Source organism: Haliotis rufescens, unplaced genomic scaffold (genome assembly GCF_023055435.1).
Source record: "Haliotis rufescens isolate VD_foot unplaced genomic scaffold, xgHalRufe1.0.p SCAF_5, whole genome shotgun sequence".
Taxonomy (NCBI): domain Eukaryota; kingdom Metazoa; phylum Mollusca; class Gastropoda; order Lepetellida; family Haliotidae; genus Haliotis; species Haliotis rufescens.
The window spans coordinates 57,889,107-57,911,391 of record NW_025964223.1 but is presented as its reverse complement, the minus strand read 5'-3'; the positions used below and the strand labels follow the sequence as shown (position 1 = coordinate 57,911,391).

The window sequence follows — 22,285 nt, the reverse complement described above, 5'->3', positions numbered from 1 at the left end:
TATTGTGAGTAATCGAACGTAGAACTAGCCGTATTATTGCTTAATTGATAGCCCGACACTGTCAATGTAGTTTGCAGATAAGCACCGATTCATGTACAGAACAATGCTAAAATTCGCAGCACATCCCACCCGTAGAAGTCCTTCAAATAGAGTCATGTAAATGCATACATATTATCATTCCAACGGGCAGATGACTATTTTGGGACCCGTTTGTGACCTCACAATGGCACGACGTCATAGAAACGTGACATCACTGACAACATTCGCATTGCGTAACAGATTGAATACAGCTTTCTGGAGACGCGCTTTTTGAGAGTGTCTATTCCTTTTGTTGGCAAGAGGCACAAAAACAATGTGCATCGACCGGGAATCGAACCCGGGTCACCCGCGTGGCAGGCGAGTATTCTACCACTAGACCACCGATGCTTCACACTCACCGCCTCGTTTCTAAGCTTCTCACTCCTTAGGCAAGAAAGAAGCTGAAAAGAAGGAAGTATTCAAGTGACGTATACATTTGCTCCATATGGATGCAACTGCAGTGTCATATGCATTTAAATAGAATTATTTGTTTCCACTACACTGTACATTGCAGACCCGTGACGCATATCAAGTCAAGAATACATTTAAACATTTTTTTAAAAATAAAAATCATTTTGTGACGTAAGCAATTTCGTTTAAAGGCGTGCCTCCAGGCGTGGACAATCAATCAGAGAAATTCATTAAATTGTCTTTTCCGGCTATGCACCACATGGACAGCGTCGGTGGTGTAAAGGTTAGCATGGTTGCCTTCCAAGCAGTCGATCCGGGTTCGATTCCCGGCCGACGCATCTTTTTATTTCAGTAGGGACCGGGAATGAGAAATGTAACCTCAAAGTCCGTCGGTGAAAAGTACAAATGGCACCCTCCAATGATGAATACGCACCGTGTTGGTGTGTGTACATTCCTGTTGACACTTTATATTTCTTTTCAATCACGCTATTAAATGAAATATTGTGAGTAATCGAACGTAGAACTAGCCGTATTATTGCTTAATTGATAGCCCGACACTGTCAATGTAGTTTGCAGATAAGCACCGATTCATGTACAGAACAATGCTAAAATTCGCAGCACATCCCACCCGTAGAAGTCCTTCAAATAGAGTCATGTAAATGCATACATATTATCATTCCAACGGGCAGATGACTATTTAGGGACCCGTTTGTGACCTCACAATGGCACGACGTCATAGAAACGTGACATCACTGACAACATGCGCATTGCGTAACAGATTGAATACAGCTTTCTGGAGACGCGCTTTTTGAGAGTGTCTATTCCTTTTGTTGGCAAGAGGCACAAAAACAATGTGCATCGACCGGGAATCGAACCCGGGTCACCCGCGTGGCAGGCGAGTATTCTACCACTAGACCACCGATGCTTCACACTCACCGCCTCGTTTCTAAGCTTCTCACTCCTTAGGCAAGAAAGAAGCTGAAAAGAAGGAAGTATTCAAGTGACGTATACATTTGCTCCATATGGATGCAACTGCAGTGTCATATGCATTTAAATAGAATTATTTGTTTCCACTACACTGTACATTGCAGACCCGTGACGCATATCAAGTCAAGAATACATTTAAACATTTTTTTAAAAATAAAAATCATTTTGTGACGTAAGCAATTTCGTTTAAAGGCGTGCCTCCAGGCGTGGACAATCAATCAGAGAAATTCATTAAATTGTCTTTTCCGGCTATGCACCACATGGACAGCGTCGGTGGTGTAAAGGTTAGCATGGTTGCCTTCCAAGCAGTCGATCCGGGTTCGATTCCCGGCCGACGCATCTTTTTATTTCAGTAGGGACCGGGAATGAGAAATGTAACCTCAAAGTCCGTCGGTGAAAAGTACAAATGGCACCCTCCAATGATGAATACGCACCGTGTTGGTGTGTGTACATTCCTGTTGACACTTTATATTTCTTTTCAATCACGCTATTAAATGAAATATTGTGAGTAATCGAACGTAGAACTAGCCGTATTATTGCTTAATTGATAGCCCGACACTGTCAATGTAGTTTGCAGATAAGCACCGATTCATGTACAGAACAATGCTAAAATTCGCAGCACATCCCACCCGTAGAAGTCCTTCAAATAGAGTCATGTAAATGCATACATATTATCATTCCAACGGGCAGATGACTATTTTGGGACCCGTTTGTGACCTCACAATGGCACGACGTCATAGAAACGTGACATCACTGACAACATTCGCATTGCGTAACAGATTGAATACAGCTTTCTGGAGACGCGCTTTTTGAGAGTGTCTATTCCTTTTGTTGGCAAGAGGCACAAAAACAATGTGCATCGACCGGGAATCGAACCCGGGTCACCCGCGTGGCAGGCGAGTATTCTACCACTAGACCACCGATGCTTCACACTCACCGCCTCGTTTCTAAGCTTCTCACTCCTTAGGCAAGAAAGAAGCTGAAAAGAAGGAAGTATTCAAGTGACGTATACATTTGCTCCATATGGATGCAACTGCAGTGTCATATGCATTTAAATAGAATTATTTGTTTCCACTACACTGTACATTGCAGACCCGTGACGCATATCAAGTCAAGAATACATTTAAACATTTTTTTAAAAATAAAAATCATTTTGTGACGTAAGCAATTTCGTTTAAAGGCGTGCCTCCAGGCGTGGACAATCAATCAGAGAAATTCATTAAATTGTCTTTTCCGGCTATGCACCACATGGACAGCGTCGGTGGTGTAAAGGTTAGCATGGTTGCCTTCCAAGCAGTCGATCCGGGTTCGATTCCCGGCCGACGCATCTTTTTATTTCAGTAGGGACCGGGAATGAGAAATGTAACCTCAAAGTCCGTCGGTGAAAAGTACAAATGGCACCCTCCAATGATGAATACGCACCGTGTTGGTGTGTGTACATTCCTGTTGACACTTTATATTTCTTTTCAATCACGCTATTAAATGAAATATTGTGAGTAATCGAACGTAGAACTAGCCGTATTATTGCTTAATTGATAGCCCGACACTGTCAATGTAGTTTGCAGATAAGCACCGATTCATGTACAGAACAATGCTAAAATTCGCAGCACATCCCACCCGTAGAAGTCCTTCAAATAGAGTCATGTAAATGCATACATATTATCATTCCAACGGGCAGATGACTATTTTGGGACCCGTTTGTGACCTCACAATGGCACGACGTCATAGAAACGTGACATCACTGACAACATTCGCATTGCGTAACAGATTGAATACAGCTTTCTGGAGACGCGCTTTTTGAGAGTGTCTATTCCTTTTGTTGGCAAGAGGCACAAAAACAATGTGCATCGACCGGGAATCGAACCCGGGTCACCCGCGTGGCAGGCGAGTATTCTACCACTAGACCACCGATGCTTCACACTCACCGCCTCGTTTCTAAGCTTCTCACTCCTTAGGCAAGAAAGAAGCTGAAAAGAAGGAAGTATTCAAGTGACGTATACATTTGCTCCATATGGATGCAACTGCAGTGTCATATGCATTTAAATAGAATTATTTGTTTCCACTACACTGTACATTGCAGACCCGTGACGCATATCAAGTCAAGAATACATTTAAACATTTTTTTAAAAATAAAAATCATTTTGTGACGTAAGCAATTTCGTTTAAAGGCGTGCCTCCAGGCGTGGACAATCAATCAGAGAAATTCATTAAATTGTCTTTTCCGGCTATGCACCACATGGACAGCGTCGGTGGTGTAAAGGTTAGCATGGTTGCCTTCCAAGCAGTCGATCCGGGTTCGATTCCCGGCCGACGCATCTTTTTATTTCAGTAGGGACCGGGAATGAGAAATGTAACCTCAAAGTCCGTCGGTGAAAAGTACAAATGGCACCCTCCAATGATGAATACGCACCGTGTTGGTGTGTGTACATTCCTGTTGACACTTTATATTTCTTTTCAATCACGCTATTAAATGAAATATTGTGAGTAATCGAACGTAGAACTAGCCGTATTATTGCTTAATTGATAGCCCGACACTGTCAATGTAGTTTGCAGATAAGCACCGATTCATGTACAGAACAATGCTAAAATTCGCAGCACATCCCACCCGTAGAAGTCCTTCAAATAGAGTCATGTAAATGCATACATATTATCATTCCAACGGGCAGATGACTATTTTGGGACCCGTTTGTGACCTCACAATGGCACGACGTCATAGAAACGTGACATTACTGACAACATTCGCATTGCGTAACAGATTGAATACAGCTTTCTGGAGACGCGCTTTTTGAGAGTGTCTATTCCTTTTGTTGGCAAGAGGCACAAAAACAATGTGCATCGACCGGGAATCGAACCCGGGTCACCCGCGTGGCAGGCGAGTATTCTACCACTAGACCACCGATGCTTCACACTCACCGCCTCGTTTCTAAGCTTCTCACTCCTTAGGCAAGAAAGAAGCTGAAAAGAAGGAAGTATTCAAGTGACGTATACATTTGCTCCATATGGATGCAACTGCAGTGTCATATGCATTTAAATAGAATTATTTGTTTCCACTACACTGTACATTGCAGACCCGTGACGCATATCAAGTCAAGAATACATTTAAACATTTTTTTAAAAATAAAAATCATTTTGTGACGTAAGCAATTTCGTTTAAAGGCGTGCCTCCAGGCGTGGACAATCAATCAGAGAAATTCATTAAATTGTCTTTTCCGGCTATGCACCACATGGACAGCGTCGGTGGTGTAAAGGTTAGCATGGTTGCCTTCCAAGCAGTCGATCCGGGTTCGATTCCCGGCCGACGCATCTTTTTATTTCAGTAGGGACCGGGAATGAGAAATGTAACCTCAAAGTCCGTCGGTGAAAAGTACAAATGGCACCCCCCAATGATGAATACGCACCGTGTTGGTGTGTGTACATTCCTGTTGACACTTTATATTTCTTTTCAATCACGCTATTAAATGAAATATTGTGAGTAATCGAACGTAGAACTAGCCGTATTATTGCTTAATTGATAGCCCGACACTGTCAATGTAGTTTGCAGATAAGCACCGATTCATGTACAGAACAATGCTAAAATTCGCAGCACATCCCACCCGTAGAAGTCCTTCAAATAGAGTCATGTAAATGCATACATATTATCATTCCAACGGGCAGATGACTATTTTGGGACCCTTTTGTGACCTCACAATGGCACGACGTCATAGAAACGTGACATCACTGACAACATTCGCATTGCGTAACAGATTGAATACAGCTTTCTGGAGACGCGCTTTTTGAGAGTGTCTATTCCTTTTGTTGGCAAGAGGCACAAAAACAATGTGCATCGACCGGGAATCGAACCCGGGTCACCCGCGTGGCAGGCGAGTATTCTACCACTAGACCACCGATGCTTCACACTCACCGCCTCGTTTCTAAGCTTCTCACTCCTTAGGCAAGAAAGAAGCTGAAAAGAAGGAAGTATTCAAGTGACGTATACATTTGCTCCATATGGATGCAACTGCAGTGTCATATGCATTTAAATAGAATTATTTGTTTCCACTACACTGTACATTGCAGACCCGTGACGCATATCAAGTCAAGAATACATTTAAACATTTTTTTAAAAATAAAAATCATTTTGTGACGTAAGCAATTTCGTTTAAAGGCGTGCCTCCAGGCGTGGACAATCAATCAGAGAAATTCATTAAATTGTCTTTTCCGGCTATGCACCACATGGACAGCGTCGGTGGTGTAAAGGTTAGCATGGTTGCCTTCCAAGCAGTCGATCCGGGTTCGATTCCCGGCCGACGCATCTTTTTATTTCAGTAAGGGACCGGGAATGAGAAATGTAACCTCAAAGTCCGTCGGTGAAAAGTACAAATGGCACCCTCCAATGATGAATACGCACCGTGTTGGTGTGTGTACATTCCTGTTGACACTTTATATTTCTTTTCAATCACGCTATTAAATGAAATATTGTGAGTAATCGAACGTAGAACTAGCCGTATTATTGCTTAATTGATAGCCCGACACTGTCAATGTAGTTTGCAGATAAGCACCGATTCATGTACAGAACAATGCTAAAATTCGCAGCACATCCCACCCGTAGAAGTCCTTCAAATAGAGTCATGTAAATGCATACATATTATCATTCCAACGGGCAGATGACTATTTTGGGACCCGTTTGTGACCTCACAATGGCACGACGTCATAGAAACGTGACATCACTGACAACATTCGCATTGTGTAACAGATTGAATACAGCTTTCTGGAGACGCGCTTTTTGAGAGTGTCTATTCCTTTTGTTGGCAAGAGGCACAAAAACAATGTGCATCGACCGGGAATCGAACCCGGGTCACCCGCGTGGCAGGCGAGTATTCTACCACTAGACCACCGATGCTTCACACTCACCGCCTCGTTTCTAAGCAAGAAAGAAGCTGAAAAGAAGGAAGTATTCAAGTGACGTATACATTTGCTCCATATGGATGCAACTGCAGTGTCATATGCATTTAAATAGAATTATTTGTTTCCACTACACTGTACATTGCAGACCCGTGACGCATATCAAGTCAAGAATACATTTAAACATTTTTTTAAAAATAAAAATCATTTTGTGACGTAAGCAATTTCGTTTAAAGGCGTGCCTCCAGGCGTGGACAATCAATCAGAGAAATTCATTAAATTGTCTTTTCCGGCTATGCACCACATGGACAGCGTCGGTGGTGTAAAGGTTAGCATGGTTGCCTTCCAAGCAGTCGATCCGGGTTCGATTCCCGGCCGACGCATCTTTTTATTTCAGTAGGGACCGGGAATGAGAAATGTAACCTCAAAGTCCGTCGGTGAAAAGTACAAATGGCACCCTCCAATGATGAATACGCACCGTGTTGGTGTGTGTACATTCCTGTTGACACTTTATATTTCTTTTCAATCACGCTATTAAATGAAATATTGTGAGGAATCGAACGTAGAACTAGCCGTATTATTGCTTAATTGATAGCCCGACACTGTCAATGTAGTTTGCAGATAAGCACCGATTCATGTACAGAACAATGCTAAAATTCGCAGCACATCCCACCCGTAGAAGTCCTTCAAATAGAGTCATGTAAATGCATACATATTATCATTCCAACGGGCAGATGACTATTTTGGGACCCGTTTGTGACCTCACAATGGCACGACGTCATAGAAACGTGACATTACTGACAACATTCGCATTGCGTAACAGATTGAATACAGCTTTCTGGAGACGCGCTTTTTGAGAGTGTCTATTCCTTTTGTTGGCAAGAGGCACAAAAACAATGTGCATCGACCGGGAATCGAACCCGGGTCACCCGCGTGGCAGGCGAGTATTCTACCACTAGACCACCGATGCTTCACACTCACCGCCTCGTTTCTAAGCTTCTCACTCCTTAGGCAAGAAAGAAGCTGAAAAGAAGGAAGTATTCAAGTGACGTATACATTTGCTCCATATGGATGCAACTGCAGTGTCATATGCATTTAAATAGAATTATTTGTTTCCACTACACTGTACATTGCAGACCCGTGACGCATATCAAGTCAAGAATACATTTAAACATTTTTTTAAAAATAAAAATCATTTTGTGACGTAAGCAATTTCGTTTAAAGGCGTGCCTCCAGGCGTGGACAATCAATCAGAGAAATTCATTAAATTGTCTTTTCCGGCTATGCACCACATGGACAGCGTCGGTGGTGTAAAGGTTAGCATGGTTGCCTTCCAAGCAGTCGATCCGGGTTCGATTCCCGGCCGACGCATCTTTTTATTTCAGTAGGGACCGGGAATGAGAAATGTAACCTCAAAGTCCGTCGGTGAAAAGTACAAATGGCACCCTCCAATGATGAATACGCACCGTGTTGGTGTGTGTACATTCCTGTTGACACTTTATATTTCTTTTCAATCACGCTATTAAATGAAATATTGTGAGTAATCGAACGTAGAACTAGCCGTATTATTGCTTAATTGATAGCCCGACACTGTCAATGTAGTTTGCAGATAAGCACCGATTCATGTACAGAACAATGCTAAAATTCGCAGCACATCCCACCCGTAGAAGTCCTTCAAATAGAGTCATGTAAATGCATACATATTATCATTCCAACGGGCAGATGACTATTTTGGGACCCGTTTGTGACCTCACAATGGCACGACGTCATAGAAACGTGACATCACTGACAACATTCGCATTGCGTAACAGATTGAATACAGCTTTCTGGAGACGCGCTTTTTGAGAGTGTCTATTCCTTTTGTTGGCAAGAGGCACAAAAACAATGTGCATCGACCGGGAATCGAACCCGGGTCACCCGCGTGGCAGGCGAGTATTCTACCACTAGACCACCGATGCTTCACACTCACCGCCTCGTTTCTAAGCTTCTCACTCCTTAGGCAAGAAAGAAGCTGAAAAGAAGGAAGTATTCAAGTGACGTATACATTTGCTCCATATGGATGCAACTGCAGTGTCATATGCATTTAAATAGAATTATTTGTTTCCACTACACTGTACATTGCAGACCCGTGACGCATATCAAGTCAAGAATACATTTAAACATTTTTTTAAAAATAAAAATCATTTTGTGACGTAAGCAATTTCGTTTAAAGGCGTGCCTCCAGGCGTGGACAATCAATCAGAGAAATTCATTAAATTGTCTTTTCCGGCTATGCACCACATGGACAGCGTCGGTGGTGTAAAGGTTAGCATGGTTGCCTTCCAAGCAGTCGATCCGGGTTCGATTCCCGGCCGACGCATCTTTTTATTTCAGTAGGGACCGGGAATGAGAAATGTAACCTCAAAGTCCGTCGGTGAAAAGTACAAATGGCACCCTCCAATGATGAATACGCACCGTGTTGGTGTGTGTACATTCCTGTTGACACTTTATATTTCTTTTCAATCACGCTATTAAATGAAATATTGTGAGTAATCGAACGTAGAACTAGCCGTATTATTGCTTAATTGATAGCCCGACACTGTCAATGTAGTTTGCAGATAAGCACCGATTCATGTACAGAACAATGCTAAAATTCGCAGCACATCCCACCCGTAGAAGTCCTTCAAATAGAGTCATGTAAATGCATACATATTATCATTCCAACGGGCAGATGACTATTTTGGGACCCGTTTGTGACCTCACAATGGCACGACGTCATAGAAACGTGACATCACTGACAACATTCGCATTGCGTAACAGATTGAATACAGCTTTCTGGAGACGCGCTTTTTGAGAGTGTCTATTCCTTTTGTTGGCAAGAGGCACAAAAACAATGTGCATCGACCGGGAATCGAACCCGGGTCACCCGCGTGGCAGGCGAGTATTCTACCACTAGACCACCGATGCTTCACACTCACCGCCTCGTTTCTAAGCTTCTCACTCCTTAGGCAAGAAAGAAGCTGAAAAGAAGGAAGTATTCAAGTGACGTATACATTTGCTCCATATGGATGCAACTGCAGTGTCATATGCATTTAAATAGAATTATTTGTTTCCACTACACTGTACATTGCAGACCCGTGACGCATATCAAGTCAAGAATACATTTAAACATTTTTTTAAAAATAAAAATCATTTTGTGACGTAAGCAATTTCGTTTAAAGGCGTGCCTCCAGGCGTGGACAATCAATCAGAGAAATTCATTAAATTGTCTTTTCCGGCTATGCACCACATGGACAGCGTCGGTGGTGTAAAGGTTAGCATGGTTGCCTTCCAAGCAGTCGATCCGGGTTCGATTCCCGGCCGACGCATCTTTTTATTTCAGTAGGGACCGGGAATGAGAAATGTAACCTCAAAGTCCGTCGGTGAAAAGTACAAATGGCACCCTCCAATGATGAATACGCACCGTGTTGGTGTGTGTACATTCCTGTTGACACTTTATATTTCTTTTCAATCACGCTATTAAATGAAATATTGTGAGTAATCGAACGTAGAACTAGCCGTATTATTGCTTAATTGATAGCCCGACACTGTCAATGTAGTTTGCAGATAAGCACCGATTCATGTACAGAACAATGCTAAAATTCGCAGCACATCCCACCCGTAGAAGTCCTTCAAATAGAGTCATGTAAATGCATACATATTATCATTCCAACGGGCAGATGACTATTTTGGGACCCGTTTGTGACCTCACAATGGCACGACGTCATAGAAACGTGACATCACTGACAACATTCGCATTGCGTAACAGATTGAATACAGCTTTCTGGAGACGCGCTTTTTGAGAGTGTCTATTCCTTTTGTTGGCAAGAGGCACAAAAACAATGTGCATCGACCGGGAATCGAACCAGGGTCACCCGCGTGGCAGGCGAGTATTCTACCACTAGACCACCGATGCTTCACACTCACCGCCTCGTTTCTAAGCTTCTCACTCCTTAGGCAAGAAAGAAGCTGAAAAGAAGGAAGTATTCAAGTGACGTATACATTTGCTCCATATGGATGCAACTGCAGTGTCATATGCATTTAAATAGAATTATTTGTTTCCACTACACTGTACATTGCAGACCCGTGACGCATATCAAGTCAAGAATACATTTAAACATTTTTTTAAAAATAAAAATCATTTTGTGACGTAAGCAATTTCGTTTAAAGGCGTGCCTCCAGGCGTGGACAATCAATCAGAGAAATTCATTAAATTGTCTTTTCCGGCTATGCACCACATGGACAGCGTCGGTGGTGTAAAGGTTAGCATGGTTGCCTTCCAAGCAGTCGATCCGGGTTCGATTCCCGGCCGACGCATCTTTTTATTTCAGTAGGGACCGGGAATGAGAAATGTAACCTCAAAGTCCGTCGGTGAAAAGTACAAATGGCACCCTCCAATGATGAATACGCACCGTGTTGGTGTGTGTACATTCCTGTTGACACTTTATATTTCTTTTCAATCACGCTATTAAATGAAATATTGTGAGTAATCGAACGTAGAACTAGCCGTATTATTGCTTAATTGATAGCCCGACACTGTCAATGTAGTTTGCAGATAAGCACCGATTCATGTACAGAACAATGCTAAAATTCGCAGCACATCCCACCCGTAGAAGTCCTTCAAATAGAGTCATGTAAATGCATACATATTATCATTCCAACGGGCAGATGACTATTTTGGGACCCGTTTGTGACCTCACAATGGCACGACGTCATAGAAACGTGACATCACTGACAACATTCGCATTGCGTAACAGATTGAATACAGCTTTCTGGAGACGCGCTTTTTGAGAGTGTCTATTCCTTTTGTTGGCAAGAGGCACAAAAACAATGTGCATCGACCGGGAATCGAACCAGGGTCACCCGCGTGGCAGGCGAGTATTCTACCACTAGACCACCGATGCTTCACACTCACCGCCTCGTTTCTAAGCTTCTCACTCCTTAGGCAAGAAAGAAGCTGAAAAGAAGGAAGTATTCAAGTGACGTATACATTTGCTCCATATGGATGCAACTGCAGTGTCATATGCATTTAAATAGAATTATTTGTTTCCACTACACTGTACATTGCAGACCCGTGACGCATATCAAGTCAAGAATACATTTAAACATTTTTTTAAAAATAAAAATCATTTTGTGACGTAAGCAATTTCGTTTAAAGGCGTGCCTCCAGGCGTGGACAATCAATCAGAGAAATTCATTAAATTGTCTTTTCCGGCTATGCACCACATGGACAGCGTCGGTGGTGTAAAGGTTAGCATGGTTGCCTTCCAAGCAGTCGATCCGGGTTCGATTCCCGGCCGACGCATCTTTTTATTTCAGTAAGGGACCGGGAATGAGAAATGTAACCTCAAAGTCCGTCGGTGAAAAGTACAAATGGCACCCTCCAATGATGAATACGCACCGTGTTGGTGTGTGTACATTCCTGTTGACACTTTATATTTCTTTTCAATCACGCTATTAAATGAAATATTGTGAGTAATCGAACGTAGAACTAGCCGTATTATTGCTTAATTGATAGCCCGACACTGTCAATGTAGTTTGCAGATAAGCACCGATTCATGTACAGAACAATGCTAAAATTCGCAGCACATCCCACCCGTAGAAGTCCTTCAAATAGAGTCATGTAAATGCATACATATTATCATTCCAACGGGCAGATGACTATTTTGGGACCCGTTTGTGACCTCACAATGGCACGACGTCATAGAAACGTGACATCACTGACAACATTCGCATTGCGTAACAGATTGAATACAGCTTTCTGGAGACGCGCTTTTTGAGAGTGTCTATTCCTTTTGTTGGCAAGAGGCACAAAAACAATGTGCATCGACCGGGAATCGAACCCGGGTCACCCGCGTGGCAGGCGAGTATTCTACCACTAGACCACCGATGCTTCACACTCACCGCCTCGTTTCTAAGCAAGAAAGAAGCTGAAAAGAAGGAAGTATTCAAGTGACGTATACATTTGCTCCATATGGATGCAACTGCAGTGTCATATGCATTTAAATAGAATTATTTGTTTCCACTACACTGTACATTGCAGACCCGTGACGCATATCAAGTCAAGAATACATTTAAACATTTTTTTAAAAATAAAAATCATTTTGTGACGTAAGCAATTTCGTTTAAAGGCGTGCCTCCAGGCGTGGACAATCAATCAGAGAAATTCATTAAATTGTCTTTTCCGGCTATGCACCACATGGACAGCGTCGGTGGTGTAAAGGTTAGCATGGTTGCCTTCCAAGCAGTCGATCCGGGTTCGATTCCCGGCCGACGCATCTTTTTATTTCAGTAAGGGACCGGGAATGAGAAATGTAACCTCAAAGTCCGTCGGTGAAAAGTACAAATGGCACCCTCCAATGATGAATACGCACCGTGTTGGTGTGTGTACATTCCTGTTGACACTTTATATTTCTTTTCAATCACGCTATTAAATGAAATATTGTGAGTAATCGAACGTAGAACTAGCCGTATTATTGCTTAATTGATAGCCCGACACTGTCAATGTAGTTTGCAGATAAGCACCGATTCATGTACAGAACAATGCTAAAATTCGCAGCACATCCCACCCGTAGAAGTCCTTCAAATAGAGTCATGTAAATGCATACATATTATCATTCCAACGGGCAGATGACTATTTTGGGACCCGTTTGTGACCTCACAATGGCACGACGTCATAGAAACGTGACATCACTGACAACATTCGCATTGCGTAACAGATTGAATACAGCTTTCTGGAGACGCGCTTTTTGAGAGTGTCTATTCCTTTTGTTGGCAAGAGGCACAAAAACAATGTGCATCGACCGGGAATCGAACCCGGGTCACCCGCGTGGCAGGCGAGTATTCTACCACTAGACCACCGATGCTTCACACTCACCGCCTCGTTTCTAAGCAAGAAAGAAGCTGAAAAGAAGGAAGTATTCAAGTGACGTATACATTTGCTCCATATGGATGCAACTGCAGTGTCATATGCATTTAAATAGAATTATTTGTTTCCACTACACTGTACATTGCAGACCCGTGACGCATATCAAGTCAAGAATACATTTAAACATTTTTTTAAAAATAAAAATCATTTTGTGACGTAAGCAATTTCGTTTAAAGGCGTGCCTCCAGGCGTGGACAATCAATCAGAGAAATTCATTAAATTGTCTTTTCCGGCTATGCACCACATGGACAGCGTCGGTGGTGTAAAGGTTAGCATGGTTGCCTTCCAAGCAGTCGATCCGGGTTCGATTCCCGGCCGACGCATCTTTTTATTTCAGTAAGGGACCGGGAATGAGAAATGTAACCTCAAAGTCCGTCGGTGAAAAGTACAAATGGCACCCTCCAATGATGAATACGCACCGTGTTGGTGTGTGTACATTCCTGTTGACACTTTATATTTCTTTTCAATCACGCTATTAAATGAAATATTGTGAGTAATCGAACGTAGAACTAGCCGTATTATTGCTTAATTGATAGCCCGACACTGTCAATGTAGTTTGCAGATAAGCACCGATTCATGTACAGAACAATGCTAAAATTCGCAGCACATCCCACCCGTAGAAGTCCTTCAAATAGAGTCATGTAAATGCATACATATTATCATTCCAACGGGCAGATGACTATTTTGGGACCCGTTTGTGACCTCACAATGGCACGACGTCATAGAAACGTGACATCACTGACAACATTCGCATTGCGTAACAGATTGAATACAGCTTTCTGGAGACGCGCTTTTTGAGAGTGTCTATTCCTTTTGTTGGCAAGAGGCACAAAAACAATGTGCATCGACCGGGAATCGAACCCGGGTCACCCGCGTGGCAGGCGAGTATTCTACCACTAGACCACCGATGCTTCACACTCACCGCCTCGTTTCTAAGCTTCTCACTCCTTAGGCAAGAAAGAAGCTGAAAAGAAGGAAGTATTCAAGTGACGTATACATTTGCTCCATATGGATGCAACTGCAGTGTCATATGCATTTAAATAGAATTATTTGTTTCCACTACACTGTACATTGCAGACCCGTGACGCATATCAAGTCAAGAATACATTTAAACATTTTTTTAAAAATAAAAATCATTTTGTGACGTAAGCAATTTCGTTTAAAGGCGTGCCTCCAGGCGTGGACAATCAATCAGAGAAATTCATTAAATTGTCTTTTCCGGCTATGCACCACATGGACAGCGTCGGTGGTGTAAAGGTTAGCATGGTTGCCTTCCAAGCAGTCGATCCGGGTTCGATTCCCGGCCGACGCATCTTTTTATTTCAGTAGGGACCGGGAATGAGAAATGTAACCTCAAAGTCCGTCGGTGAAAAGTACAAATGGCACCCTCCAATGATGAATACGCACCGTGTTGGTGTGTGTACATTCCTGTTGACACTTTATATTTCTTTTCAATCACGCTATTAAATGAAATATTGTGAGTAATCGAACGTAGAACTAGCCGTATTATTGCTTAATTGATAGCCCGACACTGTCAATGTAGTTTGCAGATAAGCACCGATTCATGTACAGAACAATGCTAAAATTCGCAGCACATCCCACCCGTAGAAGTCCTTCAAATAGAGTCATGTAAATGCATACATATTATCATTCCAACGGGCAGATGACTATTTTGGGACCCGTTTGTGACCTCACAATGGCACGACGTCATAGAAACGTGACATCACTGACAACATTCGCATTGCGTAACAGATTGAATACAGCTTTCTGGAGACGCGCTTTTTGAGAGTGTCTATTCCTTTTGTTGGCAAGAGGCACAAAAACAATGTGCATCGACCGGGAATCGAACCCGGGTCACCCGCGTGGCAGGCGAGTATTCTACCACTAGACCACCGATGCTTCACACTCACCGCCTCGTTTCTAAGCTTCTCACTCCTTAGGCAAGAAAGAAGCTGAAAAGAAGGAAGTATTCAAGTGACGTATACATTTGCTCCATATGGATGCAACTGCAGTGTCATATGCATTTAAATAGAATTATTTGTTTCCACTACACTGTACATTGCAGACCCGTGACGCATATCAAGTCAAGAATACATTTAAACATTTTTTTAAAAATAAAAATCATTTTGTGACGTAAGCAATTTCGTTTAAAGGCGTGCCTCCAGGCGTGGACAATCAATCAGAGAAATTCATTAAATTGTCTTTTCCGGCTATGCACCACATGGACAGCGTCGGTGGTGTAAAGGTTAGCATGGTTGCCTTCCAAGCAGTCGATCCGGGTTCGATTCCCGGCCGACGCATCTTTTTATTTCAGTAGGGACCGGGAATGAGAAATGTAACCTCAAAGTCCGTCGGTGAAAAGTACAAATGGCACCCTCCAATGATGAATACGCACCGTGTTGGTGTGTGTACATTCCTGTTGACACTTTATATTTCTTTTCAATCACGCTATTAAATGAAATATTGTGAGTAATCGAACGTAGAACTAGCCGTATTATTGCTTAATTGATAGCCCGACACTGTCAATGTAGTTTGCAGATAAGCACCGATTCATGTACAGAACAATGCTAAAATTCGCAGCACATCCCACCCGTAGAAGTCCTTCAAATAGAGTCATGTAAATGCATACATATTATCATTCCAACGGGCAGATGACTATTTTGGGACCCGTTTGTGACCTCACAATGGCACGACGTCATAGAAACGTGACATCACTGACAACATTCGCATTGCGTAACAGATTGAATACAGCTTTCTGGAGACGCGCTTTTTGAGAGTGTCTATTCCTTTTGTTGGCAAGAGGCACAAAAACAATGTGCATCGACCGGGAATCGAACCCGGGTCACCCGCGTGGCAGGCGAGTATTCTACCACTAGACCACCGATGCTTCACACTCACCGCCTCGTTTCTAAGCTTCTCACTCCTTAGGCAAGAAAGAAGCTGAAAAGAAGGAAGTATTCAAGTGACGTATACATTTGCTCCATATGGATGCAACTGCAGTGTCATATGCATTTAAATAGAATTATTTGTTTCCACTACACTGTACATTGCAGACCCGTGACGCATATCAAGTCAAGAATACATTTAAACATTTTTTTAAAAATAAAAATCATTTTGTGACGTAAGCAATTTCGTTTAAAGGCGTGCCTCCAGGCGTGGACAATCAATCAGAGAAATTCATTAAATTGTCTTTTCCGGCTATGCACCACATGGACAGCGTCGGTGGTGTAAAGGTTAGCATGGTTGCCTTCCAAGCAGTCGATCCGGGTTCGATTCCCGGCCGACGCATCTTTTTATTTCAGTAGGGACCGGGAATGAGAAATGTAACCTCAAAGTCCGTCGGTGAAAAGTACAAATGGCACCCTCCAATGATGAATACGCACCGTGTTGGTGTGTGTACATTCCTGTTGACACTTTATATTTCTTTTCAATCACGCTATTAAATGAAATATTGTGAGTAATCGAACGTAGAACTAGCCGTATTATTGCTTAATTGATAGCCCGACACTGTCAATGTAGTTTGCAGATAAGCACCGATTCATGTACAGAACAATGCTAAAATTCGCAGCACATCCCACCCGTAGAAGTCCTTCAAATAGAGTCATGTAAATGCATACATATTATCATTCCAACGGGCAGATGACTATTTTGGGACCCGTTTGTGACCTCACAATGGCACGACGTCATAGAAACGTGACATCACTGACAACATTCGCATTGCGTAACAGATTGAATACAGCTTTCTGGAGACGCGCTTTTTGAGAGTGTCTATTCCTTTTGTTGGCAAGAGGCACAAAAACAATGTGCATCGACCGGGAATCGAACCAGGGTCACCCGCGTGGCAGGCGAGTATTCTACCACTAGACCACCGATGCTTCACACTCACCGCCTCGTTTCTAAGCTTCTCACTCCTTAGGCAAGAAAGAAGCTGAAAAGAAGGAAGTATTCAAGTGACGTATACATTTGCTCCATATGGATGCAACTGCAGTGTCATATGCATTTAAATAGAATTATTTGTTTCCACTACACTGTACATTGCAGACCCGTGACGCATATCAAGTCAAGAATACATTTAAACATTTTTTTAAAAATAAAAATCATTTTGTGACGTAAGCAATTTCGTTTAAAGGCGTGCCTCCAGGCGTGGACAATCAATCAGAGAAATTCATTAAATTGTCTTTTCCGGCTATGCACCACATGGACAGCGTCGGTGGTGTAAAGGTTAGCATGGTTGCCTTCCAAGCAGTCGATCCGGGTTCGATTCCCGGCCGACGCATCTTTTTATTTCAGTAGGGACCGGGAATGAGAAATGTAACCTCAAAGTCCGTCGGTGAAAAGTACAAATGGCACCCTCCAATGATGAATACGCACCGTGTTGGTGTGTGTACATTCCTGTTGACACTTTATATTTCTTTTCAATCACGCTATTAAATGAAATATTGTGAGTAATCGAACGTAGAACTAGCCGTATTATTGCTTAATTGATAGCCCGACACTGTCAATGTAGTTTGCAGATAAGCACCGATTCATGTACAGAACAATGCTAAAATTCGCAGCACATCCCACCCGTAGAAGTCCTTCAAATAGAGTCATGTAAATGCATACATATTATCATTCCAACGGGCAGATGACTATTTTGGGACCCGTTTGTGACCTCACAATGGCACGACGTCATAGAAACGTGACATCACTGACAACATTCGCATTGCGTAACAGATTGAATACAGCTTTCTGGAGACGCGCTTTTTGAGAGTGTCTATTCCTTTTGTTGGCAAGAGGCACAAAAACAATGTGCATCGACCGGGAATCGAACCCGGGTCACCCGCGTGGCAGGCGAGTATTCTACCACTAGACCACCGATGCTTCACACTCACCGCCTCGTTTCTAAGCTTCTCACTCCTTAGGCAAGAAAGAAGCTGAAAAGAAGGAAGTATTCAAGTGACGTATACATTTGCTCCATATGGATGCAACTGCAGTGTCATATGCATTTAAATAGAATTATTTGTTTCCACTACACTGTACATTGCAGACCCGTGACGCATATCAAGTCAAGAATACATTTAAACATTTTTTTAAAAATAAAAATCATTTTGTGACGTAAGCAATTTCGTTTAAAGGCGTGCCTCCAGGCGTGGACAATCAATCAGAGAAATTCATTAAATTGTCTTTTCCGGCTATGCACCACATGGACAGCGTCGGTGGTGTAAAGGTTAGCATGGTTGCCTTCCAAGCAGTCGATCCGGGTTCGATTCCCGGGCGACGCATCTTTTTATTTCAGTAGGGACCGGGAATGAGAAATGTAACCTCAAAGTCCGTCGGTGAAAAGTACAAATGGCACCCTCCAATGATGAATACGCACCGTGTTGGTGTGTGTACATTCCTGTTGACACTTTATATTTCTTTTCAATCACGCTATTAAATGAAATATTGTGAGTAATCGAACGTAGAACTAGCCGTATTATTGCTTAATTGATAGCCCGACACTGTCAATGTAGTTTGCAGATAAGCACCGATTCATGTACAGAACAATGCTAAAATTCGCAGCACATCCCACCCGTAGAAGTCCTTCAAATAGAGTCATGTAAATGCATACATATTATCATTCCAACGGGCAGATGACTATTTTGGGACCCGTTTGTGACCTCACAATGGCACGACGTCATAGAAACGTGACATCACTGACAACATTCGCATTGCGTAACAGATTGAATACAGCTTTCTGGAGACGCGCTTTTTGAGAGTGTCTATTCCTTTTGTTGGCAAGAGGCACAAAAACAATGTGCATCGACCGGGAATCGAACCAGGGTCACCCGCGTGGCAGGCGAGTATTCTACCACTAGACCACCGATGCTTCACACTCACCGCCTCGTTTCTAAGCTTCTCACTCCTTAGGCAAGAAAGAAGCTGAAAAGAAGGAAGTATTCAAGTGACGTATACATTTGCTCCATATGGATGCAACTGCAGTGTCATATGCATTTAAATAGAATTATTTGTTTCCACTACACTGTACATTGCAGACCCGTGACGCATATCAAGTCAAGAATACATTTAAACATTTTTTTAAAAATAAAAATCATTTTGTGACGTAAGCAATTTCGTTTAAAGGCGTGCCTCCAGGCGTGGACAATCAATCAGAGAAATTCATTAAATTGTCTTTTCCGGCTATGCACCACATGGACAGCGTCGGTGGTGTAAAGGTTAGCATGGTTGCCTTCCAAGCAGTCGATCCGGGTTCGATTCCCGGCCGACGCATCTTTTTATTTCAGTAGGGACCGGGAATGAGAAATGTAACCTCAAAGTCCGTCGGTGAAAAGTACAAATGGCACCCTCCAATGATGAATACGCACCGTGTTGGTGTGTGTACATTCCTGTTGACACTTTATATTTCTTTTCAATCACGCTATTAAATGAAATATTGTGAGTAATCGAACGTAGAACTAGCCGTATTATTGCTTAATTGATAGCCCGACACTGTCAATGTAGTTTGCAGATAAGCACCGATTCATGTACAGAACAATGCTAAAATTCGCAGCACATCCCACCCGTAGAAGTCCTTCAAATAGAGTCATGTAAATGCATACATATTATCATTCCAACGGGCAGATGACTATTTTGGGACCCGTTTGTGACCTCACAATGGCACGACGTCATAGAAACGTGACATCACTGACAACATTCGCATTGCGTAACAGATTGAATACAGCTTTCTGGAGACGCGCTTTTTGAGAGTGTCTATTCCTTTTGTTGGCAAGAGGCACAAAAACAATGTGCATCGACCGGGAATCGAACCCGGGTCACCCGCGTGGCAGGCGAGTATTCTACCACTAGACCACCGATGCTTCACACTCACCGCCTCGTTTCTAAGCTTCTCACTCCTTAGGCAAGAAAGAAGCTGAAAAGAAGGAAGTATTCAAGTGACGTATACATTTGCTCCATATGGATGCAACTGCAGTGTCATATGCATTTAAATAGAATTATTTGTTTCCACTACACTGTACATTGCAGACCCGTGACGCATATCAAGTCAAGAATACATTTAAACATTTTTAAAAAAATAAAAATCATTTTGTGACGTAACCAATTTCGTTTAAAGGCGTGCCTCCAGGCGTGGACAATCAATCAGAGAAATTCATTTAATTGTCTTTTCCGGCTATGCACCACATGGACAGCGTCGGTGGTGTAAAGGTTAGCATGGTTGCCTTCCAAGCAGTCGATCCGGGTTCGATTCCCGGCCGACGCATCTTTTTATTTCAGTAGGGACCGGGAATGAGAAATGTAACCTCAAAGTCCGTCGGTGAAAAGTACAAATGGCACCCTCCAATGATGAATACGCACCGTGTTGGTGTGTGTACATTCCTGTTGACACTTTATATTTCTTTTCAATCACGCTATTAAATGAAATATTGTGAGTAATCGAACGTAGAACTAGCCGTATTATTGCTTAATTGATAGCCCGACACTGTCAATGTAGTTTGCAGATGAGCACCGATTCATGTACAGAACAATGCTAAAATTCGCAGCACATCCCACCCGTAGAAGTCCTTCAAATAGAGTCATGTAAATGCATACATATTATCATTCCAACGGGCAGATGACTATTTTGGGACCCGTTTGTGACCTCACAATGGCACGACGTCATAGAAACGTGACATCACTGACAACATTCGCATTGCGTAACAGATTGAATACAGCTTTCTGGAGACGCGCTTTTTGAGAGTGTCTATTCCTTTTGTTGGCAAGAGGCACAAAAACAATGTGCATCGACCGGGAATCGAACCCGGGTCACCCGCGTGGCAGGCGAGTATTCTACCACTAGACCACCGATGCTTCACACTCACCGCCTCGTTTCTAAGCTTCTCACTCCTTAGGCAAGAAAGAAGCTGAAAAGAAGGAAGTATTCAAGTGACGTATACATTTGCTCCATATGGATGCAACTGCAGTGTCATATGCATTTAAATAGAATTATTTGTTTCCACTACACTGTACATTGCAGACCCGTGACGCATATCAAGTCAAGAATACATTTAAACATTTTTTTAAAAATAAAAATCATTTTGTGACGTAAGCAATTTCGTTTAAAGGCGTGCCTCCAGGCGTGGACAATCAATCAGAGAAATTCATTAAATTGTCTTTTCCGGCTATGCACCACATGGACAGCGTCGGTGGTGTAAAGGTTAGCATGGTTGCCTTCCAAGCAGTCGATCCGGGTTCGATTCCCGGGCGACGCATCTTTTTATTTCAGTAGGGACCGGGAATGAGAAATGTAACCTCAAAGTCCGTCGGTGAAAAGTACAAATGGCACCCTCCAATGATGAATACGCACCGTGTTGGTGTGTGTACATTCCTGTTGACACTTTATATTTCTTTTCAATCACGCTATTAAATGAAATATTGTGAGTAATCGAACGTAGAACTAGCCGTATTATTGCTTAATTGATAGCCCGACACTGTCAATGTAGTTTGCAGATAAGCACCGATTCATGTACAGAACAATGCTAAAATTCGCAGCACATCCCACCCGTAGAAGTCCTTCAAATAGAGTCATGTAAATGCATACATATTATCATTCCAACGGGCAGATGACTATTTTGGGACCCGTTTGTGACCTCACAATGGCACGACGTCATAGAAACGTGACATCACTGACAACATTCGCATTGCGTAACAGATTGAATACAGCTTTCTGGAGACGCGCTTTTTGAGAGTGTCTATTCCTTTTGTTGGCAAGAGGCACAAAAACAATGTGCATCGACCGGGAATCGAACCCGGGTCACCCGCGTGGCAGGCGAGTATTCTACCACTAGACCACCGATGCTTCACACTCACCGCCTCGTTTCTAAGCTTCTCACTCCTTAGGCAAGAAAGAAGCTGAAAAGAAGGAAGTATTCAAGTGACGTATACATTTGCTCCATATGGATGCAACTGCAGTGTCATATGCATTTAAATAGAATTATTTGTTTCCACTACACTGTACATTGCAGA

The 22,285-nt window shown here is 42.7% G+C and overlaps 41 non-coding genes across 41 annotated transcripts; 22 read left to right on the top strand and 19 right to left on the bottom strand.

Moving 5' to 3' along the window:
* Window positions 1–355: 355 nt before the first annotated feature.
* On the bottom strand, window positions 356–426 carry Trnag-gcc. The gene has a single exon. It is a non-coding gene; the product is annotated as a tRNA-Gly (tRNA).
* A 329-nt stretch (window positions 427–755) lies between these two features.
* On the top strand, window positions 756–827 carry Trnag-ucc. The gene has a single exon. It is a non-coding gene; the product is annotated as a tRNA-Gly (tRNA).
* Window positions 828–1,343: 516 nt separating this feature from the next.
* Window positions 1,344–1,414, bottom strand: Trnag-gcc. The gene has a single exon. It is a non-coding gene; the product is annotated as a tRNA-Gly (tRNA).
* A 329-nt stretch (window positions 1,415–1,743) lies between these two features.
* On the top strand, window positions 1,744–1,815 carry Trnag-ucc. Its single transcript has one exon. It is a non-coding gene; the product is annotated as a tRNA-Gly (tRNA).
* Window positions 1,816–2,331: 516 nt separating this feature from the next.
* On the bottom strand, window positions 2,332–2,402 carry Trnag-gcc. Its single transcript has one exon. It is a non-coding gene; the product is annotated as a tRNA-Gly (tRNA).
* A 329-nt stretch (window positions 2,403–2,731) lies between these two features.
* Window positions 2,732–2,803, top strand: Trnag-ucc. Its single transcript has one exon. It is a non-coding gene; the product is annotated as a tRNA-Gly (tRNA).
* A 516-nt stretch (window positions 2,804–3,319) lies between these two features.
* Window positions 3,320–3,390, bottom strand: Trnag-gcc. The gene has a single exon. It is a non-coding gene; the product is annotated as a tRNA-Gly (tRNA).
* A 329-nt stretch (window positions 3,391–3,719) lies between these two features.
* Window positions 3,720–3,791, top strand: Trnag-ucc. Its single transcript has one exon. It is a non-coding gene; the product is annotated as a tRNA-Gly (tRNA).
* A 516-nt stretch (window positions 3,792–4,307) lies between these two features.
* On the bottom strand, window positions 4,308–4,378 carry Trnag-gcc. The gene has a single exon. It is a non-coding gene; the product is annotated as a tRNA-Gly (tRNA).
* Window positions 4,379–4,707: 329 nt separating this feature from the next.
* On the top strand, window positions 4,708–4,779 carry Trnag-ucc. Its single transcript has one exon. It is a non-coding gene; the product is annotated as a tRNA-Gly (tRNA).
* A 516-nt stretch (window positions 4,780–5,295) lies between these two features.
* Window positions 5,296–5,366, bottom strand: Trnag-gcc. Its single transcript has one exon. It is a non-coding gene; the product is annotated as a tRNA-Gly (tRNA).
* Window positions 5,367–5,695: 329 nt separating this feature from the next.
* On the top strand, window positions 5,696–5,767 carry Trnag-ucc. The gene has a single exon. It is a non-coding gene; the product is annotated as a tRNA-Gly (tRNA).
* A 517-nt stretch (window positions 5,768–6,284) lies between these two features.
* Trnag-gcc lies at window positions 6,285–6,355 on the bottom strand. Its single transcript has one exon. It is a non-coding gene; the product is annotated as a tRNA-Gly (tRNA).
* A 313-nt stretch (window positions 6,356–6,668) lies between these two features.
* On the top strand, window positions 6,669–6,740 carry Trnag-ucc. The gene has a single exon. It is a non-coding gene; the product is annotated as a tRNA-Gly (tRNA).
* Window positions 6,741–7,256: 516 nt separating this feature from the next.
* Window positions 7,257–7,327, bottom strand: Trnag-gcc. The gene has a single exon. It is a non-coding gene; the product is annotated as a tRNA-Gly (tRNA).
* A 329-nt stretch (window positions 7,328–7,656) lies between these two features.
* On the top strand, window positions 7,657–7,728 carry Trnag-ucc. The gene has a single exon. It is a non-coding gene; the product is annotated as a tRNA-Gly (tRNA).
* A 516-nt stretch (window positions 7,729–8,244) lies between these two features.
* On the bottom strand, window positions 8,245–8,315 carry Trnag-gcc. Its single transcript has one exon. It is a non-coding gene; the product is annotated as a tRNA-Gly (tRNA).
* A 329-nt stretch (window positions 8,316–8,644) lies between these two features.
* On the top strand, window positions 8,645–8,716 carry Trnag-ucc. Its single transcript has one exon. It is a non-coding gene; the product is annotated as a tRNA-Gly (tRNA).
* Window positions 8,717–9,232: 516 nt separating this feature from the next.
* Window positions 9,233–9,303, bottom strand: Trnag-gcc. Its single transcript has one exon. It is a non-coding gene; the product is annotated as a tRNA-Gly (tRNA).
* A 329-nt stretch (window positions 9,304–9,632) lies between these two features.
* Window positions 9,633–9,704, top strand: Trnag-ucc. The gene has a single exon. It is a non-coding gene; the product is annotated as a tRNA-Gly (tRNA).
* A 916-nt stretch (window positions 9,705–10,620) lies between these two features.
* Trnag-ucc lies at window positions 10,621–10,692 on the top strand. Its single transcript has one exon. It is a non-coding gene; the product is annotated as a tRNA-Gly (tRNA).
* A 916-nt stretch (window positions 10,693–11,608) lies between these two features.
* On the top strand, window positions 11,609–11,680 carry Trnag-ucc. Its single transcript has one exon. It is a non-coding gene; the product is annotated as a tRNA-Gly (tRNA).
* A 517-nt stretch (window positions 11,681–12,197) lies between these two features.
* Window positions 12,198–12,268, bottom strand: Trnag-gcc. The gene has a single exon. It is a non-coding gene; the product is annotated as a tRNA-Gly (tRNA).
* Window positions 12,269–12,581: 313 nt separating this feature from the next.
* Trnag-ucc lies at window positions 12,582–12,653 on the top strand. The gene has a single exon. It is a non-coding gene; the product is annotated as a tRNA-Gly (tRNA).
* A 517-nt stretch (window positions 12,654–13,170) lies between these two features.
* Window positions 13,171–13,241, bottom strand: Trnag-gcc. Its single transcript has one exon. It is a non-coding gene; the product is annotated as a tRNA-Gly (tRNA).
* A 313-nt stretch (window positions 13,242–13,554) lies between these two features.
* Trnag-ucc lies at window positions 13,555–13,626 on the top strand. Its single transcript has one exon. It is a non-coding gene; the product is annotated as a tRNA-Gly (tRNA).
* Window positions 13,627–14,143: 517 nt separating this feature from the next.
* Trnag-gcc lies at window positions 14,144–14,214 on the bottom strand. Its single transcript has one exon. It is a non-coding gene; the product is annotated as a tRNA-Gly (tRNA).
* A 329-nt stretch (window positions 14,215–14,543) lies between these two features.
* On the top strand, window positions 14,544–14,615 carry Trnag-ucc. The gene has a single exon. It is a non-coding gene; the product is annotated as a tRNA-Gly (tRNA).
* A 516-nt stretch (window positions 14,616–15,131) lies between these two features.
* Window positions 15,132–15,202, bottom strand: Trnag-gcc. The gene has a single exon. It is a non-coding gene; the product is annotated as a tRNA-Gly (tRNA).
* A 329-nt stretch (window positions 15,203–15,531) lies between these two features.
* Window positions 15,532–15,603, top strand: Trnag-ucc. Its single transcript has one exon. It is a non-coding gene; the product is annotated as a tRNA-Gly (tRNA).
* Window positions 15,604–16,119: 516 nt separating this feature from the next.
* Trnag-gcc lies at window positions 16,120–16,190 on the bottom strand. Its single transcript has one exon. It is a non-coding gene; the product is annotated as a tRNA-Gly (tRNA).
* A 329-nt stretch (window positions 16,191–16,519) lies between these two features.
* On the top strand, window positions 16,520–16,591 carry Trnag-ucc. The gene has a single exon. It is a non-coding gene; the product is annotated as a tRNA-Gly (tRNA).
* A 916-nt stretch (window positions 16,592–17,507) lies between these two features.
* Trnag-ucc lies at window positions 17,508–17,579 on the top strand. Its single transcript has one exon. It is a non-coding gene; the product is annotated as a tRNA-Gly (tRNA).
* Window positions 17,580–18,095: 516 nt separating this feature from the next.
* Trnag-gcc lies at window positions 18,096–18,166 on the bottom strand. Its single transcript has one exon. It is a non-coding gene; the product is annotated as a tRNA-Gly (tRNA).
* A 329-nt stretch (window positions 18,167–18,495) lies between these two features.
* On the top strand, window positions 18,496–18,567 carry Trnag-ucc. Its single transcript has one exon. It is a non-coding gene; the product is annotated as a tRNA-Gly (tRNA).
* A 916-nt stretch (window positions 18,568–19,483) lies between these two features.
* On the top strand, window positions 19,484–19,555 carry Trnag-ucc. The gene has a single exon. It is a non-coding gene; the product is annotated as a tRNA-Gly (tRNA).
* Window positions 19,556–20,071: 516 nt separating this feature from the next.
* Window positions 20,072–20,142, bottom strand: Trnag-gcc. Its single transcript has one exon. It is a non-coding gene; the product is annotated as a tRNA-Gly (tRNA).
* A 329-nt stretch (window positions 20,143–20,471) lies between these two features.
* Trnag-ucc lies at window positions 20,472–20,543 on the top strand. Its single transcript has one exon. It is a non-coding gene; the product is annotated as a tRNA-Gly (tRNA).
* Window positions 20,544–21,059: 516 nt separating this feature from the next.
* Trnag-gcc lies at window positions 21,060–21,130 on the bottom strand. The gene has a single exon. It is a non-coding gene; the product is annotated as a tRNA-Gly (tRNA).
* Window positions 21,131–21,459: 329 nt separating this feature from the next.
* Trnag-ucc lies at window positions 21,460–21,531 on the top strand. Its single transcript has one exon. It is a non-coding gene; the product is annotated as a tRNA-Gly (tRNA).
* A 516-nt stretch (window positions 21,532–22,047) lies between these two features.
* Window positions 22,048–22,118, bottom strand: Trnag-gcc. Its single transcript has one exon. It is a non-coding gene; the product is annotated as a tRNA-Gly (tRNA).
* Window positions 22,119–22,285: the final 167 nt, after the last annotated feature.